This window comes from Chenopodium album, chromosome 22, assembly GCF_948465745.1.
Source record: "Chenopodium album chromosome 22, dcCheAlbu1.1, whole genome shotgun sequence".
Lineage (NCBI taxonomy): Eukaryota > Viridiplantae > Streptophyta > Magnoliopsida > Caryophyllales > Amaranthaceae > Chenopodium > Chenopodium album.
The window spans coordinates 6,136,817-6,153,466 of record NC_137855.1 but is presented as its reverse complement, the minus strand read 5'-3'; positions in this window follow the sequence as shown (position 1 = coordinate 6,153,466).

The window sequence follows — 16,650 nt, the reverse complement described above, 5'->3', positions numbered from 1 at the left end:
ATATCTAGACATTACGTTTTGAATGTGAGTTACTCCTTAAAATTTTGCACTTGCACTTCTTTTATCATTGCAATCCGTGGATGCACGATCCGCATTGTGCATCCGCTGCAAAACGACACTCAGTTGTACATAAAACGCAAGTCTTATATTTTTTTAAAAAAGCGGAATGTACATTATGTTGTATCATAAGGTACATGGATGTAGAAAAGAACATTTCGGTCAATTTTAATGTACACTAGTTATTTTAACATTTTGTTCAACTTTTTTTTACCATGTACTTCCTTCGTTTTCTTTTACTTGCAACACACCTTTTAGGCACGCAGTTTTAGGAGATGATTAGTGAGGGTAAACGAGCGATTTTATCAATATAATTTTTACATGAAGATTAGAATAGGGTTAAGTATCATTTGTAAAAATTATAATGCATAATTTATCCGTTTACATTACATAAACCCGACCTCAAAACACGTGCCACAAGGCTGAAGTAGTAAATTCAAATCATTTCATACTATACTCTCTCTCTCTAAAATTTTTCTTTCTCTAAAAGAATTCTCTCTCAAGATTTCCCCAAACCAACTAAAATTCTTGAAACCTTAAGAAGAATTTGGTGAATTTCAAACTTGTTGGTGCGAAATTGTTCGAGTATGGCTGATGAAAACAAAAGTAGGTACAATTTTGGTTCAATTTGAGTTCGATTGTAAGTTTTTGCAACTTTTTTTTTTAGGTTTTGTGGTTGGTTTGATTTTTTGAGTTCAAATCGATTTTTTGTTTTATTGCTTTGATTTGATTTTTTTATTATGGTTTTCAGAGAAAACAAAATGAAAGTGAGCCATATGATAATGAAAATCGTCAAATAGTTCAAAAAGTTGTAGATAACCAACATTATAACATATATGTTCATTAGAATATAATACAATGTACATTATAATACAGTAAAATGTACTTTTTCATATACATACATGATCATATATACCAAATGTACATTTACGATATGAATAATGTTCTTTAATACTATTATGTTCTTTACTAATATTACAAATGTTCTTTAGATTTACAAAAAAAAAGCATATAAAACTGGATGTTCTTTATAAAATAGCTATATGTTCTTTACTGAACAACTAAATGTTCATTCCGACTTTTTTCAATTAAAACCGGATGCACCAAGCATGATGCATCCGCCTCCACAGAAAAAATTTCATCATCATTGCAACATACAATACAAAGTAAACTAATACTAAGCTAATGTACGGCATGATGAAGATAACATGTTAAGAGGTTTTTCAATGCGGCAAGCCACATGGTGCGACAGGGGTTACTTGTAGGTTTTACTTCTATTTTGGGATTACTTGTATGGATTACTTTGTAGGTGTTACTTGTATTCTAAGTAACCCACAAGTAACCTCAGACCAAACCCCAATACCAAATTAGTAACACCCTATAAGTAACTCCTGACTAAAAATAATAACACCCTACAAGTAAACCCAAAATACAAGTAACTCCAGAAAACAAGTAACACCTACAAGTAATCCCTACCGCATACAAAAATTTGTCTAACATGTTATGTAACACTATTCAAACTTCAAAGTGTCTATTATACACCCTAACACGAAACACCTACTTTTAAGTTTAAGCATTTGCCCATGCGCGGGTATGTAACACCCTAGACTATTTTCGATCTGCTTAATTGAAAATAGTATAGTGCACCCGGGTGCACCATGCGTATGGTGCACCCGGAAAGAACATTAGGCTTATTTTAAAGAACATGAGAAAAAAAAAAAGAACATACGAGTGTTTGAAAAAGAACATGCTAGTATTTGAAAAAGAACATGCTTAATAGTGTTCAACACAAGAACATGTTTGTGTTTGACAAAGAACATGGCCTCCAAAAAGAACATTAGACATATTTTAAAGAACATGAAATAAAAAGAACAAGCCAGTGTTTGAAAAAGAACATGCTAGTATTTGAAAAAGAACATGCATAATAATGTTGAACAAAAGAACATGTTTTTGTTTGACAAAGAACATGACCTCCGAAAAGAACATTAGGCATATTTTAAAGAACATGGAATTAAAAGAACATGTTAGTGTTTGGAAAAGAACAAGCTAGTGTTTGAAAAATTAACCTTGTTTGGTTATCTTCCAGTTGGCTTCAATTCATTACTATTCTTCTTTCTCCTCTAATTGTTCTTTTTTGAACAACTTGTACTTTATAGCTTTAATTATTTTTTTTTTTTTTAAAAAAACCCCAAATTGACAAAATTAAACACTTTGACTTTAAAATTATTGACGAAAAACAATTTGCATGTACAAAATTTATACTTACATTTTACTTGAATCCACCATTTGCTTAAGTTTGAAGGTTGAATTGTTGAAATAAGTTCAATTTTTTTTTCTTGGGTTTCACTTTGAAGATGAACAGTTTTGCTATTTTAAATTTTTTTTGAAAAATAGAAAAAGATAAAGAGAAAAGTTATGGAGAGAGAAAATGAGTACTTTGGAAATGATTTTACCCAAATTCATTGAAATTCTTAAATGAAAATGATGGTGTAAAAGAGATTAAAAATTGGCAACAAGAAAGAGAGTGATAGGAAGGGAAAGAGGAGTGAGAAATTGCAGGAGAAGAGAGTGATGGATTTTCAGTTGCAAGAAAATAAAAACATGTTCATTTTTTACCCATGTTCTTTTAAATATACTAAATGTTCTTTTGAGTGCACCATGTGCATGGTGCACCCGGGTGCACCAACCACAAATTACTGCTTAATTATTTGGAACTCTATTTTACTCATTAGGTAAGTGCAGCAATGAAACGTTTTTTCTCATCCAAACAAAGTTGACTTTTCATGTTTTATTCCGTAACTTCTTAATAATCTTCCTTTCCCTAGGAAAAAAAATGGTCAAACTATAGATAAAGATGAAAGCAACAATAATTCTTGTATAAGAAAACTACTGTATTGAGAGTATTGACAAAGAAACCTAGGGAGAAAAAATAAATATCTAAGGAAATAAAATAATTAGCTAGTGATTTGATCTCCTATAGGATGTAACACCTATCATTTTTTAATAATAAAAATACAATTAATCAATTATTGTACTTATGAAGTCCTTAATACTTGGATCATAAAATTATAGAAAGTGGGAACTAATCTTGGGTAGATTCTATTCACAAAACAAAACAAAAACCAAAAAAAAAAAAAAAAAAAAAAAAAGAATCTTGGGTAGATTAATAGATATCCGGCCGGCAATGATCACTGACCAAATACATGTATTACTCCCTAACATAACACTTCCTATGTTCGACATTAATAATCATGTATCTTAATACGAAGTACTATTTAAGTTGTCCGACCTATCACCTATTCGGCTATTAACCTTTTTTAAAAAAAATATATATATTGGTTTATAGTCAAAGTATTACGTATAATGTTCTTACTAAAATAAATAAGTGACAAAGTAGAATAATGATGAAACAAATAACAATGAATTTAAATTATTTTCTAATATAAAAATATAAATAAAATTATTGATCAATAAATACATTTACACAAATTAAACTAAATTTGCAATGTTTGCCTAAAAAAAAACTAAATTTGCAATGATTTTTAAACCTGGTTTGCCATGATTTTAGCTTAAATAGACAATAAGATAAGTTTTCTAAGGGCAATACTTTCACTCTCCAATTATCTATGAGAATAAGTTTAATATATCAACAACAAAAATTGAGAAATGTTTCAATAAAACATAGATTGCTTTTATTTATACCTTAATAACTTTTATTTTATCAGGTAATTATTACTTCCTCAGTTTTATTTACTTGCAAACACTACTTTGACAGCTACTTCAATGAAAACGTTAGGTTAGGTAATGGACAGATTAATTAACAAAACTTTACCACCGATCAAAAGAAAGTGATAAGTTACTACGGTTTACTTGTTATAGCTTACTTTGTCTATTTACTTTGTCTAATAACTTTCTCAAATAGTGTGCGAAAAAGATGCATGTATTGCAAGTATAAAAAAGCATGTATTTTGTGATGACTTTTTTTAAAAAAAATAAATAAATAAATGATTTTTATTGTTTTAGAACAACTTATAACGGATGTATAATGTTTATTGTACACCTAATCTTTTAAAAGTTTGTGATAAACATGGCCGTAAATCAAAGAAAAACCACCACAAGAATATCTAGTTCAACATCTATCACGTTTAGTTTGTGACTGGCCACATGAACAAAGAAACCGCTATAACAATGACCGAGTAAACCCGCAATAACCTCTGTAATACTGACTGAGTAACTCAAATAACACTAATGAATTAACTTTCGTATTAGCTAGCTACATTGTGTGGCCGGCTACACACGTATAAAAGTTGGTGCTGTTCAATTGTCTTTTAAAATATATATATATATATATATATATATATATATATATATATATATATATATATATATATATATATATATATATATATATATATATATATATATATATATATATATATATATATATATATATATATATATATATATATATATATATATATATATATATATATATATATATATATATGTAGTTCAATAAAGCCGAGCTTAGAGCCTTAACGATTAGTGCCAATAATTTGAAGTTGGGCCTTAATTCTGGCCCAATCTCTAACCCAAGGTTTTTAATTGTAGTATCTAACTCGCGTATTTAACTCAAATGAAATATAATTATTTTTTTTTTTTTTTTTTGAATGGAGAATATAATTACTTCGAATTTCAAATTAGACAAATATATATTACGTGCTTCCTCCATTTTTTTTTTAAATATTTACAAAACTTCTCTAAAATAGAATGTCACAATACTTATACTCCGTAACACACTAAATTGAAAAAAAAATTCTTAGATTAAAGTTGCAATATTACTCTTATTTAACGCTCATGTATCATGGCATATTTAAATTTTATTTATTTATTTTTTATAAAAAACAAACATGGCATACTTAATTACACTCTAAACAATCTCTCAACCTTTTTTTTTTTTTTTTTTTGGGAAAGAACTCTCAACCTTATTTTAAGTGTGTTAAATTATTTTAGGCTCACTTTTCTTATAAACCATGCATGAAAAAAATGTGTGCTGCAAGTATCAAAAAAACGAAGGAAGTACTTCATATAAAAGATTGAAGAGATTATCATATTGGTAAATCATCCTAGATACGGGTTTGACATCCTGTTGTTCATGTTCTACGGTTCCACCTCTCATGCATTTTCTATGGAATTATTTACTTACTTTTTTAACAATAGAGACAAAAACTAGTACTGTAGCAAAAATTATTTTTTTACTCAAATCTTGCCAAGTTGCCAATTGCCATCATAAAATAATATCGAATCTTATGACGTTTATATTTCTTATTGCCTAATTGCAGCTTATAAATATACTATCTGATTTCATTATCACCAAATCATTTAGAAGTAAAATATATATTTGATAAATTAGTAAAATTAAGTAGTGTTACATCCTGAAGCCGCATGGGTTGATGACGTAAAACATGACCAATCATATATTGTAAAATGATTAATTAAAAATTAAGTTTATTTTAACAAAGAATAATTGGTTAATAAAGTTTCTAAACGTCTAATAAAACCTATAATTATATTGATTAATTATTATTAGTATAGTGTAATAATGAAGACAAATCTCATGTAAGGAGACGCAAGCATGTTCTGTTATTGATGATGAATTTAGAAATAATAATCTAGAATCCAAGAGCCATAATTTGTCAACTAATTTGACCTCTCGAATAAACTAGTATTTTATGATTCTGTTAATTTATTATGGAATACAAGTGAAAGGGAAATTTGAGTACTCTATTCCCTTTTATTGCAACGTAAAAAGTTTAAGATATGACACTTAAACAAAAAGATGTAGTTGAGGAGAAAGAGTCCTAAAATCATGATGTTTGTAACTCCAATGATCTCACTAAACATTGGACTCCTAAAACATATACTACCTCCGGTCCAAATTACTTGTAACTTTGGAATATTATTTGTGAGATATAAAATATTTCAAAGTTGCGAGTAATTTAGACCGGAGGTAGTATGATGCATGTATCTTATGTGCATGATTGTGCTACATGCCCTAAATGATAACATCAGTACTTTTTTTTTTTTTTTTTTTGACAAGAGGTTCGATGTTACTTATTTCACAATAATTCAATAAAGAATGACAACAACTATTATTTTGTCGATGTTTATTCTGATTACGAGTATTTAGGAGTAAAGTGGTTTGATCAAGTATAGGATTTGTACAAAGTTTTTGTTTTAACTCATTAGATAGAGCAAGACAACAAATGATAAATAAAGAAAATTAGAACAATCATTTAGAGATGAAGTTAGATGCATCATCTATGTTGTAATTGACGTTATAATTCACCTATATACGGTGTACAATTTTATGAAAATTGAAAGACAGAACACCAAAAATAATTAGTATGAATATTCTTGGATCTGGAAGTTTTGACGAGGAATCTTGATACAAAACGCATGTAGTACGTAGTATATTACTTTTTATTATACGTATATATTTATGTAGCAAAGAACAAACCAAAGTGATTAATGACTATGAGCATGACAGTGTTTGATTATGAAATTAAGGAAAATGATACATGAATTTTTTTCATTTTTTTTTTTACGGGGAGTGATTTTGTCACAAATATGTGTTGTCTTATGTAAGTCCTATGGCTTTGTTCTATTCACCTTATTTCCACTTATTTCGGGGTTAATAAGTTCAGATAAGATAAGTTCAGGAGAAATAAGTTCAGATAAGTTGTGATAAGGAATCAGGGCTACCCAAATTCAATTTATAAGTAAAATAAGATTAGATAAGTTCAGACAAGATCAGATAGGTATGTAAAAATCAGGTGAATAGAACACACCCATAGTTTTATTTTAAAATTTTCTTTTTATTTTATTTTAAATGAAAAACTGAAGGCTTGAAGAGTTGACGCTGTAAACATTTGACTCTATGCTGCTGTGCACTCACATTGCTAGTTTTGCTACATATAAGAATGGGTATACTGTTTCCACCAAAAAGGAAAAAAAAAAAAAAAAAAGGTTGTTTATGATAATGACCCTCTATTGCAATTAAGATTCTGTTTCCGTATAGTAATTTTACTCTGGAAAATTGGAAATTATAATTTTCTTATTTCATAGTAGTATGGTTTTTCTGAGAATTTATTTGAAATAAGAGTATAAATTCTTTCAAAAAACAATAAGGAAAAAGAAATACGAGTATAAACGCTAATTACCGAGTATTTCGAAATGCAATTTCTTGTTTAATTATGTTTGTAACCTATGTGGTCATATAAATAATAATTGGATGAAAAAAAAAAAATCAAAATAGACAAACAAGTGATTACTCTTTTTTTTTTCGGTAAAAACAAGTGATTACACGGTCTTATGATAATGTATGAAAAAAGTTACATGAATTACATACAGGATAAGTTAACCAAATAAACCTAATATATATGAAGTATTTCTTAGTTACTAATTAAGTTGGCAACATAATCTTCCCTCAAAAATAAAAGTTGGCAACATAATATATGATATGACCATCTAACGAAAGAGTACAAAAGATACTGTAGATCAATATGAACAAAAAAAAATAAATCCATCCCCTAATCTCTATGGATGATATGAAGTACTTTTGACATCTAACCATTAACGCAATTAATAAGTCTATCATCTTATTTAATATTGTCATAATTTTGCCGCAGCATATACCAATGAGGTTTTGACCTAATGGTAATAACTAAAGGTCTTTAGTTCTTTAAAATACATATACATTAGGATCGAGTTTAGGACGTAGATTCATGCCCATCTCGATCTATTTGTAATTTGTATTGTCATTGTAGACTCGCGACTCAGTCCATCACCACCACCACCACCACCAGTACCACCACCGACAACAACAACAACTCCACTTCTGATAAGTTTTTGCGTAACCTGGCCTACATAATTTTCAAAAAGATTACTCAACTGTATAAGTGGATCAAAGATCAATATTGCAATAAAACTATATAAAAGAGAGAGAGAGAGGGAGAGAGAGAGAGAGAGAGAGAGAGAGGAAAAAAAAAAAGAATCCTTACTGCTTTTCATCCAAAAAAAAAAAAAAACAAAATGTTAGAAATAATGGAAGGTTGATAATCAAAGGCAGTGATATATATGCAACAGAGGCTATATATATGTTGGATACTGCTTCAATGTTGGAAAGAAATTGCACCTGATCATATCAAACACAACTTTTTCATCATCTCTCTCCTACTTTTGGTCCATATATTATTAACTTTTGTTTTATTATTTACATATTTTAAAGTTTAAGCTGTGAAATTTGACTTCACTTATATATTTTTTTTAAAAAAATGATTAGTTTTACGGCATATTTTGGTAATGATTATTGACTATACGTCTATACCTACCTCCCCCACCATTATATTCCCTTAAGCTCAACTTTGATTAAAAAAAAAATACAAAATGAAAATTATTTAAAATAATAATCTTGTAGTATTATGATTCTATACTTAATTATAATTAATGTCTTTGTAAAAGATTCAATGCACTCTCCTTTTGTACTCGATAAACAAGTAGGTTTTATTTATTTTTCATATCTATTTAGATAGCATGTGTTATGATTCTATGAAAGTACAATTTCATTAACTTTAAACATAATTTTTTCACATGATGTCCCTATTAGATTTTTACCACAATTAGCTGCTTATGATTCTATACTATTCAAAGTTGATGAAATCATGAAATCTCAATGAATTTTATATATTTTAAAATATAGTTACATTACTTGTTAGATTAATCAGATTCGATTTTTAGTTTTCAAATATATATGATTTTTAATATATAGTTACTTTAATGATTTTCTCATTTCTCATTCTAGCAATTATATATATATATATATATATATATATATACACACACGGAGTATATGATTTTATTATAATGTATGGCTTAAAATAGTTTAATTACAATAATACTCCGTATTACATTGGAAATTATGCAAAAAGCAAACTAACAAAATAACATAGGGTCGGAGGGTGTATACGAAGTATTTATTTTTTTCAAAATATACTTGCAATTTTGGTACAGACTAAAACATATGTTTATTTTTTATTTATTTATTTTATTTTATTTTATGGAATTGTACTACTGTATTCACATTATTTCTTTTAAGTAATTCAATATTCTATTATTCTATAAATCATACCCCATTAAAAAGATATCTTATATTGGAAAAGTTTTGTACTAATTTGACTTTGAAAGTCACCTATTTCATCAAAACAAGCATATTACAAGCTCAAATGGTCCAGGATTGTCCTACTGTACAAAGGCATATGATAGATATAGTTGTGTTTAATTTTCAACAAAGCGAAAATACAATCATTTTTGCACAATCAAAGACTCCATTGAGTACAAAATAAGTACACAATTACAGTAATCAACTGTATATGGAAAATCTAATTTTCAATAGATCCAGTCTTACTGTTGTTGTAATTAAATTTTCTATCATATGATAGAATTCTAAACTAAATTTGATCAATTTATGTTATGAATTGGAAATACTTTCAAATATGTTCAACTCGTGTTTTTGATTGGTGTACATACGTATAAAGAGTTACAGATCATAATGATTTATGTAAAATAAATCTAATCCCAAATTCTCAGTTTCGCCCCACAGTTTTACTAAATTAAACTACTTCCTTTGTTTGTATATAAAACATCATGACTTTTGCACACAAGTTTAATTATTGTATTATATACGCTTTTTTTAAAAAAAAAAATAGTCATATTGCTCTTATAAGTTAGATATAAAATAGATATTAGAGAATAATGATGGATCCCATTTAGTCATTTAGATGAAAATGGAGTGACAAATTTAAGGTACTAGTTAACATTTATTAGCATATAGCTAAGCGGTGTATTTTCCTAATATTCCAAATTTCTAACACGACATTGTTTAATCACAAATAATATATATATAGAGGAAGGCTCATGTAAGAACCCTCCTCTATATAAGAACCCAATCTTATATAAGAACCAATCTCAGCCCTTTATTAGTTTTGATCTAACCATCTAAAATGATCCTTTAGTAATGTCATTTCTGTAATTTTGAGAATTTCGTATTTAGAACATAGAAAAACAATTTAGAACATAGAAAAAAATTTAGAACATAAGTAGAAAAAGTTTAGAACATAAGCAGAAAATTTTAGAACATAAGAAAAATAATTTGAAAGATAGCAAAAATTTAGAACATAAACAACCAAAAAAGTTAGAACATAAGTTGAAAAAATAATCGTAGCATAGGTAAAAATTAATAACATAATCTGAAAAAAATAATTTAGAACATAGAAAATATTTAGAACATAAGCTGAAAAAATAATTTAGAACATAGGAACAGATGTAGAACATAATCTAAAAACAATTTAGAACATTAAAAATAATTTGGAACATAAGTAGAAAAAATTTAGAACATAGGAAAAACTTTAGAACATAAGCTGAAAAAATAATTTAGAACATAGAAAAAAAAATTTAGAACATAAGCTGAAAAAAATAATTTAGAACATAGGAACAAATTTAAAACATAATCTAAAAAACAATTTAGAACATTGGAAAAATTTTGGAACATAAGTAAGATAATTTTTCGAATATAGGAAAAACTTTAGAACATCAGTTGAAAAAAATTTAGAACATAGGAAAAAGTTTAGAACATAATTAGGGTTCTTACATAAGAAAGGGTTCTTATATAAGGTAGGGTTCTTACCGGATCGCTCATGTAAGAACCCTCCTCTATATAAGAACCCAATCTTATATAAGAACCAATCTCAGCCCTTTATTAGTTTTGATCTAACCATCTAAAATGATCCTTTAGTAATGGCATTTCTGTAATTTTAAGAATTTCGTATTTAGAACATAGAAAAAAATTTAGAACATAAGCAGAAAATTTTAGAACATAAGAAAAATAATTTAAAAGATAGCAAAAATTTAGAACATAAATAACTAAAATAATGTTAGAACATAAGAAAAGTAATTTAGAACATAAGTTGAAAAAATAATTTAGAACATAAGTTGAAAAATAATTTAGAACATAGGTTGAAAAAATAATTAATAACATAATCTGAAAAAAAAAAAAATTAGAACATAGGTTATATTTAGAACATAAGCTGAAAAAATAATTTAGAACATAGGAACAAATTTAGAACATAATTTAAAAAACAATTTAGAACATTATTAAAAATAATTTGGAACATAAGTAGAAAATACGAAAAACTTTAGAACATAAGCTGAGAAAATAATTTAGAACATAGAAAAAAAGTTTAGATTATAAGCTGAAAAAAAAAATTTAGAACATTATTGAAAAAAATTTGGAACATAAGTAAGAAAATTTTTAGAATATAGAAAAAAAAATGTAGAACATAAGTTGAAAAAAATTTAGAACATAGGAAAAATTTTAGAACATAATTAGTGTTCTTACATAAGAAAGGGTTCTTATATAAGGTGGGGTTCTTACCGGATCCCTCCCCTATATATATATATATATACACAAACTCTTACTAACATCCGGTTTACACTAAATTAGTGTAAATCGGGCTGGCTGGGCAACTTCATCACCGAGAAAAACACCCACCACCGTCGCCACTTCCTTAGCTTCTCCCAAGAATCCGGCGTCCCCCTCCGATTCGACCTTGCTGACCCCCCCTCCCCCAATTCCGGCGCCAGTGATTTAGAGGTGGGTGTCAGTGATTCGAGGACAGGGAAAGAGGTCGAGATGAGAGAGAAACGGGTAACGACGAAGGACGCAACGGAGGAATTCGGGTCGGAGGAGTTTGGCGGATCTTCGGAAGGGTTGTTGTTCTCAAGCTTAATTGATTTCACCATTAAAGGAGAGAAAAAATGGAGGAAAATACTTGCTAATTGTAGAAGAAAGATGGTTGAATTTTGAAGAAAGTGAATATGATGGAGGATAAATGTATTGTATTGTTGGGAAGAGGGTGGTAAGTGGGAGAGGGTGTGATATCATCTGGGACTGAAATTGCAACTTCAAGAACAATACTTTCGAAACTGAGAGGTGATGATTGCTATAGAACAAAAACTTTTGCCTTTTGTGTTTATTTTTTTTATTTTGATACTCTGTTTTTGTGAAAAAAAAAGGGTCACTTTTGTGTAAAAAAGGGTCACTTTTGTGTAAAAAAAGGGTAACTTTTGTAAAAAAAAAGGTCACTTTTGTAAAAAAAAGGTCACTTTTGTGAAAATAGGGGTCACTTTTGTAATAAAAAGGGTCACTTTTGTAAAGAAAAAGGGTCACTTTTCGCAAAAATGTTCGATGTACAATAAAATTATTGTAAACCGGGGGCATGCAAAAGGAGTTGATATATATATATATATATATATATATATATATATATATATATATATATATATATATATATATATATATATATATATATATATATATATATATATATATATATATATATATATATATATATATATATATATATATTATGAGAAAATAGTACTTTTATTTAGAGACGATGGATACCAATCATATATTATTCCTTTAAGACAATTATCAATGATGAATTAAAAATTTCATGTCCTACTTTTTAATAACAATATCATCCGATCCTTATTTGTGACATCCACTATTATCAACCTATTTTATGTATTTTTTTGAAAAATGTGATAGATATAAAAGCTATATTGTTGTATAGTAGTGCTAATTCATAAATTTTATTTGCCACATACAAATTCTAAAAATACTCAAGAAGTGGGACAAACAATGTGGATTCAACTATGACAAGTAATGAGGACTAAAGAGAATTATTTCAAGTTCACACAAAATCCAAAAAATGATTCTTTCTGTTAAGAGTTAATTAATTTAGTCAAGGTGTGAATGTCCACACTCCAATTTCTTCATTACATTTAATGTAGTAGCCAACCCTAATTGCCACCCTCTAAGGTTATAGCCCACAATGTAATAGTGGTTTTTACTACTATAAATAGCCATGTAATTTCACTTGTATGATACACAAAATATTACCAAGAGTAATACATAAAAGTAGTAGTACTTCTCTTATTACCTTCTTCTCTTAATCCTCTAATTTCTATATATTTCATAACACGTTATCAGCACCATCTTCAATCAGGTATACTTATACCGATTATCCAATTTTTACAAAGATTCAATTTCTTTCACAAAATATATTTTGAGGAGTATGCTCTATAGTTGCCCATATGGGATCCTCTATACCAGAAACTCACAATATATTTCTCCACAAAATTACTCCACATAATTAGCCATGTTGATTAAAAATGAGGATATCAATACATACCTTATTTATGATACTTAGTTTGGTAACTCTCATGCATGGTTATAGAAAGTAATATATAATTACTTTTGCATGTGGAAATATTTGTTGTATGCATGTTAATAGAGTAAATTTCATGGTCACACAAATCATGTTTATACTTACTTACTTGTGCATAATTACTAAAATGAAAAAAAAAATGATGCAGCCTTTATATTTATTTAATTTTTAGATTACACACTTTTATGTTTCTTTCAGTTTTTCGAACCCTTGACCTCATGAATAGATTAGGGTTCTCGGACCACTACGGCTTGCATCCCAGTGTGATACTTATTTACGTTTGTAAATATTAATAGTTTGATTACGATTATTTTACCAGTCTACTAGAACATTGTATGATACTTTTACAGTAGTGTAAAGCTGAAACGGATAAATTACCCCCTATAAAAGGCGGATTACACCCCCTTATTTCACCATACAAACCTTATCCCCTCCTTAAACTTTACCCAAATTATCTCCTCTTCTTCTTCCTCCATTTACACCGGTCATACACCATGTTCCCCGTCGACAACCGACAACCACCACACCCCTTTACCTTTGAAGAAGATTTAAGGAAATTAAAACTATATTTAGTTTTAATTATGGCCCTAGTAGTTTTATTAATGGCAATGATGATTTTCATCATTTTACATAAGTAACGCTCGGTTTTTCGACAAAGGGAATTCATGCATGTAATCTCCGTAGTACTTCAAGTTTTTTTTGTCTTCTAGGTAGATTATAAGTGCATTTTGTTATAATAAATGTTTCTTTTGTCTTATCATTAATGTATGTCATTAATATTATTATTATTATTATTATTGTTGTTGTCGTTGTCGGTGATGTAGTAATAGTAGTAGTATTTATTGTTATTGTTATTATTATCATTGTTATTATTGTTGTTGTCGTTACTAACGTAATTATCATGTTTAATTTTAGCTTAACTTTATGTACATCATAATAATAACCCAAGGGGGAGAAGCAAATATGTTTTAAATGGATTATTATTATGATTACAATTTGATTACTTTAATTATCACTTGCTTAATTGGCTTAATAATAATTACCTATTTGATTGTAGTTAAAATGGGAGACTTGATGAAAAGACAATTTGACGTATTAGACTTGTCCGGACATAATTATCTTGAATGGACAGTTGATGCCCAAATGAATTTGAAGGCTCAGGGATTGGAACATACAATCAAAGAAATTACCATCCCAGGAAACGAAAAAGATGCCCCTGCTCAAGTTAAAGTTCCAACTGATCAAGAGAAAGCAAAAGCTATAGTTCTCTTAAGGCATCATTTACATAACAGTTTGAAAACTGAGTATTTAATGGTGGAAAATCCCAGAGAACTATGGGATAGCTTGAAAGGAAGATATGACCACCATAAAAGGGTACTCCTTCCTTCAGCACAATTTGAGTGGACAAACCTGAGATTTCAGGACTTTAAATCTGTCAGTGATTATAATTCATCACTATATAAAATCGTATCAATATTGAGATATTGTGATCAACCAGTCACTGAAGTGCAAATGATAGAGAAAACACTCTCTACATTCCATGCTAACAACATTGTATTGCAACAGCAATACCGTGAAAGAGGTTTTGCAAAATATTCTGAGCTTATTTCTACATTATTGGTTGCTGAAAAGAATAATGATCTTCTGTTGAAGAATCACAACCTAAGACCAACTGGGTCTCAAGCATTCAATGAAACAAATGCTGTAGAAAGCTCAAATCCACCCGAGACAAATGTTGCTCATAGAGGTGGACGTGGAAAATATAATAATCGTGGCAGAGGTCGTGGAAATTTCCGCGGACGTGGCCATGGACGTGGTTATGGCCGTGGTAGAGGCCAATTTCCCCCTAGAAACAACACTCAAAGGGGGCATCAACAAGGAAACAAAAATCAAGCCACCACAAAAGGAAAAGACACATGTTATAGATGTGGCATGACTGGACATTGGGGACGTACTTGTCGTACGGCCAAACATCTGATAGAACTATACCAGGCTTCCATTAAAGGGAAAGAAAAACATGCCGAAACAAATTATGTTAATGAAGAAAATGTCCCTGGAATTAGCCTTGATGTGTCTGATTTCCACATAGACAATGGTGAAGTTGGTGGTGAATTTATCTTTGGAGAGAATAATCATGTTTAGATAATTCATCAATTACTATGATATGTATTATGTTTTCATTATGTACTTTTCTTGTATGTTTTTTTTTTCATGTTCAAGTTATGTACTCTTAATTTTTCATCATTAATAAAGTAAGTCCAGTTAAATTATCTTAAACTAATCTTATACTTATTATTTTATGAAGATATGGATCTGCCCGAAGTTGGTTCCAAATTTCAATGCCTTTTGGACAGTGGAACAACACACACTATTCTGAAGGATAGAAAATATTTTTTAAAGTTAAAATTATTTCAAGCAAATGTTAATACCATTTCTGGGTCAGCCAAGCTAATAGAAGGTTCTGGAAAAGCTTGCATAATACTCCCAAATGGAACAAAATTAATCATTATTGACGCTTTATATTCGAGTAAATCTCGAAGAAATCTTATAAGTTTTAAAGATGTGCGTCAAAATGGTTTTCATTTAGAAACAATGATAGTGGATCAAAAGGAATATTTATGCCTCACGGCAGAAAAACATGGCAAGAAACATGTGTATGAGAAATTGCCAGCATATTCTTCAGGCTTATATCATATAGATATACGACCAGTTGAAATAAATTTGATATCTAACCAGAAGTTAGATAATAAGAATCTGCTAAATTTATGGCATGATCGTTTGGGTCATCCTGGTACAGGAATGATGCACAAGATTATAGCAAATTCAGTAGGACATTCAATTAGGAATGTCAAAATCCCTCGATCAGATGAATTAACATGCTCTGCATGTTCACTTGGCAAATTAATAATAAGGCCATCTATGAACAAAATTGCTACTGAATCTCCAACATTTTTAGAGAGGATTCAAGGAGACATTTGTGGACCAATTAATCCTGCATGTGGACCATTCCGATATTTTATGGTATTAATTGATGCCTCAACTCGATGGTCACATGTAAGTCTCTTATCCAGTAGAAATGTTGCTTTTGCAAAACTCCTTGCTCAAATTATTAAACTAAGAGCACAATTTCCAGACCATACAATAAAAAGAATAAGGCTTGACAATGCAGGGGAATTTACATCCCAAACATTTAATGATTATTGTATGTCGATTGGAATTGTTGTAGAACATCCAGTAGCTC